The sequence below is a fragment of the Lactuca sativa genome, chromosome 8 (genome assembly GCF_002870075.4).
Source record: "Lactuca sativa cultivar Salinas chromosome 8, Lsat_Salinas_v11, whole genome shotgun sequence".
NCBI lineage: Eukaryota > Viridiplantae > Streptophyta > Magnoliopsida > Asterales > Asteraceae > Lactuca > Lactuca sativa.
In genome coordinates, this window is record NC_056630.2 from 103314545 (window position 1) to 103326861 (window position 12317).

Consider the following 12317-nt stretch of genomic DNA (forward strand, 5'->3'; position numbering starts at 1 on the left):
CGTAATCTTGTTGTGAATTTGAGAATGCAATTAACACAACTAATATCCATATTGATCATTATTGGATCTTAAGAATCAATTAGCGAAAGTATTTCCTCATAATCATTCTCATGAACTAGAGTGGAACTTTGACATATAGACTTCAAGGTGAATATGTTGCCTTCTATGTGAATCCATCATTTACAACCTATAATCCTTAGACAAGGTTTAGGACAAAACTAAATTCGGATTTAGCTTTCCTTCATGGACTAAACTTCTCTATTCTAAATTTCTTGTCCTCTGGTAGCTCAAGGGCATATCAATGCTTCCATGTTGTTAGCATCTCACCCATATTGATTAATGTATTTTCGTTGACCAATATGATTTTGCTTTTGCAGTTAAATGAAAAACATAGAACTCATAAGCATTGCCAACTTAACCAGAAGTGCATATAAATAAGAATGTGTCAACCATTCACAACAAGTTATTAACCTCAGGCTGCATGCTAGTGACAACTAAAAGGTTTATTTTTGTTCGAATCTTGAAACTCTCAAGATCAATACGACTCCACTGACTTCTTGATATATGAGGTTTTCTCTCAAGAAACATTCATTGATGAGCTGAAACAAATATTCAAAAGTTTGTGTGGATTCACGACAAGAAAAACACTTCATAGAATAGGTGTTAGTTTATCTTTTGTTTATCGATTAACGAAAACATCACAACTCCAATTCTATATATGATATAGTAGGAAAACATTTTACTCCACATTCGAGGTGTATTTTTCAACCTTCTTAGTTTGAAATGGGTTTCAAGATATGATTCATAGTTACTAGAGCATGACTCTAAAACTTGATTGGAACAAAGTATGATTCATCTCTTGATCGAACAAATTCTAGCAATATTTGACTCCTCTTCTTTGTCATACAGTTGCACTAAGGTGTTCTTCGAGGATCAATTGTGATATAAATCCACAATCACTAAGATGATCATAAAACATGATACTAAAGTACTCCCATTTCCTTTCAAATTGGAGAAACTTTTATCTTTCTGCCTAATAGATTCTTCTCATTCGTTCTGCTACACTTTGAATCTTTTCAATTTGTTAGAATTATGATTAATCTTATAAACACAGCCATACTTACTAAAGCATTAGTAAATCATGATGAATAGAGTTATCATCCTTTGTGATGGATCTGAATAGTCCATATCAACATGTACATGAACCATTATTCCTTCACTTGCCTCACATAAACATGTGATCATTGAATTTGTTATAATTTTCCAATGAATAAGATTCTCATATACTATACAATGTGACTTATACAACATCAAGTATTTGTCCAGTTGGTGATGAAATTTTGTTTTCACTTGGTTAAGTATGGCAATACCACAAGTGATATCATAAGAATCAAATCCATAATTAATATTTCTAATATTAGAAATGTAACCAACACTTTCATAAATGACACTGCAAGGAAATATAAAATAAGACAACCAGATAAAACAAAATTTCATTTTTATTAAAAATAAACGAAAATTTGGAACTTTTCCTTACAACGTATAATACGAAAACTATGTTAGTAGACATTTCTGAAGAATAATAGCAATCTATTAAATTATCCAAACTCCTTAGTAGTAGCTCCAAATTATGATCTTCAAACCATGTGACCAAAGTCCATTTCTCATGATCAGATTTAGCTCACCTTGCTCAAGCTTCCTTTTTTTTTATCTTAGCTCCTTTAATACCATCAAAATGTGATCATCACATCATGTATTAAGAGTCTATGAATAGGAACTTATAAAACAGTGGAGTCAGATGATGGATGTTCCTAAAGTAGAGTCACACGAATTGACTTTACTATCTCTATTATCTTTCAGGTATTTTGGGCAGCTTCCTTTTTAATGTCCCTTCAATTGGCAACCCCAACAAATGGACACTTTGTGGTTAACACATGGAATGATCCCAGAACTAGTTCTTTTCTTCTTTAACCATTCTAAATATTTTCAATGTCCATGGAAACCTTGGAATTAGATCCAATAAACGTGTATGCATTAGATGTGCTCTTAAGCATTTCTGCTTTAGTAATTTTCAACATCAAGGTCAGATCATTTAGAAGTTATTAATGAACTGATCATATGACTTTGGAAGTGAGAGAAAAACCTAGTCAATGGCTTGATCCCTTGGGAAACGACATGCAATGTATCCAACTTGTTAATGGAAGATCTCATTTTCAGAACATTCATACACACAAAGTTTCCATCTTGATGTTTACATGCCAATATTATTTAACTTGAGGAAAAACGTAACGTTGGGAGAGACACAGGAGGAGGAGGTGGAAGAGCATGATGTCCAGTTCCACCGATTCCCGAAGAAGGGAAAACATTTTCACCTTGATCAGAATATGGAAGATCATCTTCAGAAGGAAGAAGAAAACCATTTCTAAAAGATTGAGGAAGACCATTTCAATATTCATAAGACAATAAAAATTAGGAGAAAACAAAAGTCAAGTTATTTGATTCTAATCCTTAATTATTAACCCAAAATTTAAATTAAGACTAGGATCCATATGTTTTATTTGAACTTTGAAGAGGGATGTCATAATCAAATTCGAATCTATTTTAGGTAGCTAAGGCTTCTACCAATTCCAATATTATGAAATTCCTAGATCTTTTGAGATTCATTGAATATTATCAATGGCATGTTTAATCTCGGATTATGCTCTCACTTTTGTGTTTGGGATGTCGAGGATCACAAACGATATGTGAATAATCATGCAAACCAACTTGACAACCTCGATGTCATTCTTCATCTCACGTTGATGTGTCGGTTAACCACGCACGCTCTGTCAAAAATGATAATTTTGCAAGATGCCCATCATATTCCCTTCTAGTCCCTATTAGTTTTTCGGTTAACCACACACGCTCCACCAACGACATATAAAGCATGATGTTCGTTTTCATGGATTAGCATGCTTTCACATTTTTTCTAAAGTAACAAAGAGTGGGATTTTATAAAGAGTTTAGTTACCTTTTATCATTATACTTTTTAATGAGATTATGTCCTATCAAATTTGTTCGGCTAACGATCCTCCACCATACAAGGGAGCGATGGTTGATAGTGGACAACCAATAGTGGTCATTTTATAGGCCGCTTTCTTAAATTCCCCTTATAGTATGACTTCGTGAATGAGGAGTACTAGCAATTTGACTGACTTTTTTATACATATAATATATTAAACCTTTAATAATATAAGTATAAGGTGTATTTTAAAACCTTTTAAAAAACACAAGTTTAAATATTAGTAAACCAAATTAAACAATTAATTAATTAATCTTTAAACAAAATAGGATTTTAATGTTAATCTTGTAATTATTCCAATAATTAAATTTAATTGAATCATATGGATAATTCATAAATTCCAGGTATAAGATATATGATTACCAAGAAAAATACTCATTTTTATACAACTAAAAAAATATTATCCAGAGTAATTATCATAATCAATTTGAATAAAGAAAAAAACAATTCGTTGATCAGAGTGTTCACCACAACGTGGAAATCAATGCCACATCGTGGTAGAACGAAGAAAAAAAGCGGATTTGAAGATCCCCACGTCATGGCAGAAAGGACCACGACGTGGCGTCATGAAAAAATGTCGATTCTACCAAATCTCCAAGTCGGGTTGTTCAAGTTCAAGAAATGTACTATTAATTGTAAAACAACCATACACTCTGATACCACTAACGGGTTTTATAACGAATAAAGTGGAATAATCCTTATACTCTTAACGATACATGCAACCTATTAGATCTAAGTCATAACTGATATGCACAAAACTACCTAATAGTTTAAAATTTATAACATAACAAACTCTTACTAACTATACACCCATAGGCAGTTTACCTAGTCAAATTATAGTAGAGCTTAGCTAAATCGGGTGTCGATCACAGGGAACGAAATTTACTTAAATAATTAACTATTTCTAATTAAACTAAGGAACAACTATGACTTGGGATTTTTACTGATTTTTCAAGATCAGAATAAATTAATATCACCTAACAAGTAAACAAGCAACGGAAACAAAGTAACTTCAAGAATTAAAATAATACTTTTGACTAGATTCGATTTCACTTTCACCTATGGTTGATTTCTAATGGATATATTATATTGATTACCAATTATTTAGTTGTTATGATCAAATAACTAGACCTATCAATTTATGAATGATAATGCACAAGTGAAACACCTAATCGATAATATCACAATTGGACTATGAATGATATAAGTTACTCTCTTATGATTAATTCAAGCAACCAAGCATCAATTATGTTCTCTAACATAGTTAAAGTTACTAGCTTTAATTACGTAAACTAAGATGTGATTAATCGTAGCTCTAATTATCTAATGATCATAAACAATTAAGAAATATATTCATGCAATTACTATGATCAATTAACACACAAAATTTAATTTAAAGCAATATAAACTAGAATCAAACATGCTAGGGTTTATTAATATCAAACACAAGTAAAATAAAATATAATCATCCAATATTTGAAATCAACACATATGGATCAAGTTCATCTTCACTAAATAGAAGTAAAAGGTGTCTAGCCTCTCTTCGTAGCTGAAAAACACACTAGATCTAAGTACAGTAATCTAGACATGTGTGTAATAAGCAAACCAACAAGATCTATGATGAATTCTTCTAAATCTTCTTCAATCCTTCAACTACACTTGAATTTCGACTTTCTTCTAGTTTTTTAAGGGTTTTTAATCGCAAATAACCTCTGAAAACCAAATGCATCTCCCTAATTTCGACCTAGTGTCCAGGTCTTTATAATTTAAGAAATCTGACCACCACGTCGTGGTGGCGGTACCACGCCGCGGTTGACCACCACCATGCCGTGGTCTTCTGGTTTATCATGTGTTTGTCAAGTTAGCATACGGGTCATGAATATTCTTTTCGATATGTCATGGCTATGCCACCACAACGTAGTCTTCAGACAACTTTCTTCTTCTTTTGCTTTTGTTTCCGCTTCCTGCTTCCAACTCCTCGTATGCTCCTTTTTTTTTCCCGAGCAAGTCTTCACTGCTACACAACATATTTTAAACATAGTAAGTATCTTTTGTTCCATATTAAGCAGAACTGTAGCTAAAGGTATCAGAAATATGCATTAAATATGTAGTTAAATATGCACACATCAAAATACCTCACACTTGGCTTTTGCTTGACGCCAAGTAAAACTGATTTTATTATCATCATATTAGGACTTTAGCTACCAACATCGCACAAGACAATCCATTTTGGGCTTCTCCATTACTCCAAGACCGCAATGCATGTATTTGTGTTTATATTTTCCTAAGAGCTTCTCCAATCCTAAATACTCATAATCTTCATAAACACTTGCCCACTTCTTTTGAACGACGCTCATTTTATGCACCCCTCCGTATATATCCTTAGAAAACTTTCTTGACCTCAAGGAATTTTTGGTTATGCCCCTAAGCATAAATATCATAGAAAAAATACAAAAAATAACTTCACAGATTTTGCCTTATGCTTGCGTCCTCGATAATTTGGAGCTTTTTTCATGATATTTATTGATCTTCATAGCTTTATAGACTTATTTGTCAAACTTTTGCAACTTTTTTTTCTCTTTTTCTTTTTTTCTTTCTTTTGACTTTTTTTCACTCAAAAACTAAAAATCCTAGAAAACATATGCTTAAGCAATGGAACTTAACTTCAACCCTTATTGGTTAGAGGTATTAGTCTAAGGTGTAGTGACCATATAAGCTATCCTGGATAAATTTCTGATGCACAATGCTAAACATATTGCGTCCCTCAAAATAAGGAAGGTCGTGTTTTTGTTCCATGATTTCACTAGGATATGAAAGCCACAAATACACTATAACATATATCGGCTCAAATAAACATTGAAACTCGCAACGTATTGTCCCACGCAACACTAGAAACCTAGATCTCAACATAGGAATTTTGTAACTAGATTCAATTTCACATTAATATTTCAAATCTTTCTAATAATTTTTTAAATCCTAGTCATTTTTAAATTTTTTTTCAGAAGGCTTGTTTTCCAAGATTCCATCCCCCACCCCACACATAAATGATGCAATGCCCCCACTGCATGCTAAAACAATAAAAGAACATATAACTAAAAATGAAAATTGGAACATACTCCCCTTGGGTAGTAGTGGCGAGATTGAATTTTGAAAGTGCGTGGAAAGATTGGACCCCTCGTAATATGGCTGGAAACAGTACTTCTGAGCTCTTTGCATGTGAATACAAATGTGTCGGATCGAAATAAATCAAAGAACCGTCTTCAAATAAAGTGTGTTGAACCGCTGCCACTTCGTGGGTAAACAACACCACGACATGGTATAGTGCTCGAAGTCAAAAATGATTGCAAATTTTAAAATCACCAAGACGTGGTATAGTGACGCCACAAATTGGTTCAGTCGGATGCAGTCGTGATGAAATACTTTGCCATGACATGGTGATGATGTCTAAGTCGTGTTGTCTTCTCAGATCGTCTTTCAAGATCGAAATAATGCACCAAATTCTCATAATATTTAAGAACATTCCCAATATTCTTTTTTAGTAAATGTTTTTCAAAGTCCTCTTCTATTCATTATGTGGGAACCGCACACTTATTCAAAAACTTGGTCTTCAAATGTGATCTTTAAAAATAGCATGGCTTCTTATCCATTAAGCTCTTTCACTTTTTCACTTACATCTTTTATAAAACTACAAAATAAAATTAGAAGACTACATAAACACATGTTAAATTGGTTAAGCTAAAAGTAAGAACTAAAACCAAAATAAGACTAAAACAAAAAAGAAATGAAAAGTAAAAGAAAATACAAAATCTAAAAATCGGGTTGCCTCCTGCAAAGCACTTCTTTTGGGGAGTCATGAGCTGGACTCTTCCAACTCTACATTGTTGCGGTTGGGAGTGGAACCTCCCTTTTTCTCCTTTTGCTCCTTCTATTTTCGCTTGTAAGCTTAAAGTCTTCTCTTGTATGGCTTCTTTGAATCCTCCTCCTTCTTTTTACTTGCATTTTCTTCATACTAACGCTTTACCACTTTACCTTGCTTCTTTTCCTTGTTTGCCTTCTTGTCTTCTTCCTTAGGATCTTTTTTGTCTAATTCCATCTTGACCAAAGTTGGCTCCTTCAATTCTCCACCCATTTTTTCATCAATTATTTCAACTTCTTCATATAAGTCCTTTTCCACTTCATCAACTTCCTTTTCCTCAATAATTTTAAGTGTAGTAAATGCAACCACCTCAAATGCTATGGGAATTGAAGCTCATGGTTTTGAATGTTGGACTTGTTTACCATGGGGCTCCTCCCAAACCTTAAGTTATTCAATAGCATCCATCTTTGACACTTCATTTCTTGGCTCTTCATGATTCACTTTAGAACTCATCTCAAATGTAGTAGAATTAATCATCTTCCACATGAAGTACGAGCTTGGAGTCATGGATGTCAACTAATGCTTTTGCGGTACTCAAAAATGGTCTTCCTAAAATAATTGGAAGTTCTTCATCCTCCTTCCTGTTGAGAACCATAAGGTCGACCGGAAAAAAAACTTTCACACTTTCACTAATAAGTCTTCAATGTTTCATCATGGGTATGTGGTCTAGTGATCCGCCATTCGAATGGTCATCTTTGTGTCTTAGAGCTTTGATAACCCGATCTTTTGGTAGAAAGAATATGTCATGAGATTAATGCTCGCCCTCGAATCGGCTAAAGCATTAATAAAAGTTGAGTTGCTATACTTACAAGGAAAATTAAGTTGGCATGGATCTCCTATCTTGATTGGTAATCCTGTTATAATCGCGGATGAGCACAAATCATTAAAAGCTATTGTCGAGGCCTTTTGCAACTCATTTCTATTGGTCATAACATCTTTTGCAAACTTTGGAAGTTTTGCCATTGATTTGAGAAATGGGGCATTAATCTATGAACTATCAACTCGAAATCCATCTTCTTTTGGGGTGGTGGTTGCTCTTTTTGTTAGAAGCCTCTATCGGTTTGTATATACTTTTCATCCTTTTTCATCTTATACTCTTCATATGGCAACCACTCCTTCTTAGGATTCCTCGAATCGTCATTGTATATGTCTCCACTTGAATACAACAATTGTGCCTTCTTATTCCCATTTTCATCAACGTCACATTCCTTAGTCAAACGTGGACCACAAAATTATCATACCCAACTCTTATCGCATGGATTGATTGATCCAACTTTGTCATTCTTTTATCCATGTCTTATAACTTCGCTAAAACAACTACCACATTCTCGTTCCCTCCATCTTCTTTTCCTTTAATAACATCATCTCTTGGGTTATGGTACTCACGTGAGTGCTTAGCAAACTCGTCAATCAATTCATTTATAGTTGTCGACTCCTTTTTCATCATTGGCCCTTATGAGTAAAGAAGTTCTCTAGTAGTTACATTGACTCCATCATAGAATATGGAAACCTGATGTTGAACATTTAGATCATGTTGAGGTCCAACTTCTAAGAAATCCCTTATACATTTCCCATGCTTCATACAATGACTCTCCAACCTCTTGTTGAAAGTTAGCAATCTTATTTTTAAGCTTTGAAATCTTCGAAGGTGGACTAAATTGATCTATGAAAGCATCACAAATAATTACACATGTAGTTATGGATTTGGGTGCTAGAGACTTCAACCAAACCTTGTCTTTACTAGTAAATGTCACCGGAATCATCCGTAGTAACAGGAATTCTCTTGGCACATTAGGAAAAATGAAGTAGTTTGCAATGTCTTTGACCTCATCAATGTGTTTGAAAGCATCTTCATACTATTTCCCAGCGCAAGGTATGTCTTTGATCATGGATAAAATGTTTCCCTTGAGCTCAAAACTTATCGCGGCTGGTATCTCGGGTGGAACTAGACCTGGTCCATGTTCTTCACATATCTTCTTCTTGTAGTCGCCCATCGTCATTCTCGTAATGTCCACCATATCTTAAACCTCAATTTTTATCTCTTCCTCGTATGAACTCTCTACGGAAGATGATTCTGGTTCGTATCCTACTTCCTTCATACTTAGAGTTTTCTCAAAAAGTTTGAATTTGTCGACATTGGAAGTATTGCTCGATTCTCCCATTTTTTCCTTCTTTTTGTGGAAAGCGGATTTTGGATCTTCTAGTGGAGGAACAATTGGAGTTTTAGATTCTCTAGTCAAAAATCACGGAAACAAAAAAAACAAAACAAAACAAAAATGCATAAAAGGAATAAAAATCCCTAAGCTAATAATTAACTAAAGTGAGACTAGGACGTGGCGAAGATAACAACGACGTGGTTGCGTCTTAGAGAAAAACTCAAAATTAAATAATGCAACCAAAGTAACTTTTTGCACTATTTACCCCACAAAAAGGATTGAATAACTAAAATCAATTAATTAACTTTAAACCAAATAATTCGCTACCCGACAACGGCACCAAAAACTTTGACATACATAAAAGTAGCTACTAGTTTTAAATTTATAACCTAACAAACGGTTACTAACTATGCACATATAGGCAGTGTACCTAGTCAGACTATAGTATAACTCAGGTAAGTTGGGTTTCGATCACAAGGAACAAAATTTAATTAAATAATTAACTACTTCTATTTAAACTTTGGAACAACTATGATTTTAGGTTTTTACTAATGTTTTAAGATCAGAATAACTTAATATCACCTAACAAGTAAGTAAGCAACCAAAACAAAGTATCTTCAAGAATTAAAAGAATACTTATGTCTAGATCCGATTTCACTTTCTCCTATGGTTGATTCCTAAAGGATAGATTATATTGATTACCAATTATCAAGCTATTATGATCAAATAACTAGGCCTACCAATTCGTGAATGACAAAGCAAATATTATGCACAAGTTAAACACCTAATTGATAATAGCACCGTTGGACTATGAATAATATAAGTTACTCTCCTATGATCAATACAAGCAACCAAGAATAAACTATGCTCTATAACACAATTAAAATTACTAGCTTTAATTGCTTAAATTAAGGTGTGATTAATCCTATCTCTAATTATCTAATTATCATAAACAATTAGGAAATAGATTCATGCAATTAATATGATCAATAAACCGACAAAATATAATTTATAAGCAATATAAACGAGACCTAAACATGCCAAGGTTTATAAATATCAAACACAAGTAAAATAAAATATCATCATCCAATAATTGAATTCAACACATATGGATCAAGTTCATCTTCACTAAACAGAAGTAAAAGGTTTTCAACCACTCATTGTAGCAAAAAAACACACTAGATCTAAGTAAAATTATCTAGAAATGAGTATAATAAGCAAACCAACTAGATTTATGATGAATTCTTCTAAATCTTTTTCAATCCTTGAGCTCCACTTGAATTTCGACTTTCTTCTGGTTTTAAAAGGGGTTTTGATTGCATATAACCTCTAAAATCCGAATGCATAACCTAATGTCCGAATTTTTATAATTGATCTAATCTAACCACCATGTCGTGGTTGACCGCCACCACGACGTGGTCTTCTGGTTTATCCCGTATCTGCCAAGTTAGCATGTGGGTTGTGAATATTCTTTTTTCTGCATCGTGCTTATGCCACCACGACATGGTCTTCAGACAACTTTTCTTCTTCTTTTGTTTTTGTTGCCGTTTCTTGGTTCCAGCTCCTCATATGCTCCCTTTTTGTCCCGAGCAAGTCTTCGTTGATGCAAAACATATTTTAAAAATATTAAGTATCGTTTGTGGCATATTAAGCATAATTGTAGCTAAAAGTATCATAAATATGCATTAAATATGTAGTTAAATATGCACACATCAATAACACTATTGAAGTAACATTCTATTGAACAACAAGAACTCTATAAACCCTTTCTATTTTTCCAAAATCATAAAAAGTTAGGGACCACATACCCTTTTTATTATTCTTGTGGATAATCAATGAATTCCTTCTTCAATTACTCTTGAAAGTAAGTACTAGAAATCTCATGCCTCTAATGGTTAGCACCCAAATCCTAGAAACTAAGGAAATTTGAATAGAGATTAGGAGAGGGAAGATTTCGGCTATGAACTTGGAAAAAAGAGTGGTTAAAAATATGAAGCCAAGGAGTCCTATTTATAGCTGATAAGAAAACCCTAGATAACCCTTACTTGATTAAAATAATAATATCTCAAATTAGGTAATTATTTGGTTTCCTAATTATCTTCAAGGGATATTCTAGAAGCCCTAGAATCACCCACCAACCCGTCCATCTCTATGGGGAATGTTATGGAACCTTTTTGTTCGACTACTAAACGATTATAGCTTAGGTCCTTGCACTATTAATTAATCCAATTAATCCAAAAATTAATTCTAATAAATTTAGGATTTATTCTTAATTAAATAATAGCATTTCTAATTAATATATTATTCTCATAATATATCAAAATATATTTATTGCTATTTATTAATTATATAATAAATCAATAAACCAGTCTCTCTCTCTCTCTCTCTCTCTCTCTCTCTCTAAGAGTCATTCTATCCAATTACCAGGTTTGAGGGCACCCCAAAAGGACTTTGTTAACCGTTTAACTATATACCAATTTAGTATTGGATTAGACACCTACTCCAACACATACATTCACTTTGTATCGTAGTATGATATGGTCATTACTTTATCTTACATTTAGTATATCTGATATCATGTTTTATGTTTCTTATTGTGCTAGGTATTAATGGAATCCAAGGGAACCTCACATGATGGTTATGAAAAATATCTTCTGATACCTTTGCAAACCTACTTCTCTAGGGTTGTGGTATCCATCAAATATGGTTTTCTTTATACTAGCATACTTCGACGCTGATCTTGGTGGATGTGGTTTGGATCGTAAAAGCACAAGTGGAGGATCTCAATTCTTGGATGGAAAGCTTGTTAGTTGGAAATCATATAGAAAAAAGCATCTATCACTTTCACCTAATGAGTTTGAGTACATAGTTACTACTACTTTTACTTCACAAACATATATTTGATACAAAGCCAAGTAAGAGACTATGCCATAAACATGGAGAAGATCCCATTGTATTGTGACTCCGAAAGTGCTATAAGAATATGTCACAATCCAGTGAAACATTAAAAGACAAAGTATATCACACTCTAATATCATTTTATTAACGATCGTGTGGAAGATAGGAATGTAGAGAATCATTTTGTTAAATCATCAGATCAACTTGTTGATATCTTCACAAAGGCATTGCCCAAAATTGCTTTTATGCGAATAATATAAGGACTTGGAATGATGGAGGCTGAATC

General features: G+C 33.3%; 1 non-coding gene across 1 annotated transcript; it reads left to right on the plus strand.

The window, feature by feature from the left end:
* The first annotated feature begins 8503 nt into the window (after window positions 1-8503).
* Window positions 8504-8611, plus strand: LOC111909631 (small nucleolar RNA R71). The gene has a single exon (XR_002856263.1). It is a non-coding gene; the product is annotated as a small nucleolar RNA R71 (small nucleolar RNA).
* The last annotated feature ends 3706 nt before the right edge of the window (window positions 8612-12317 follow it).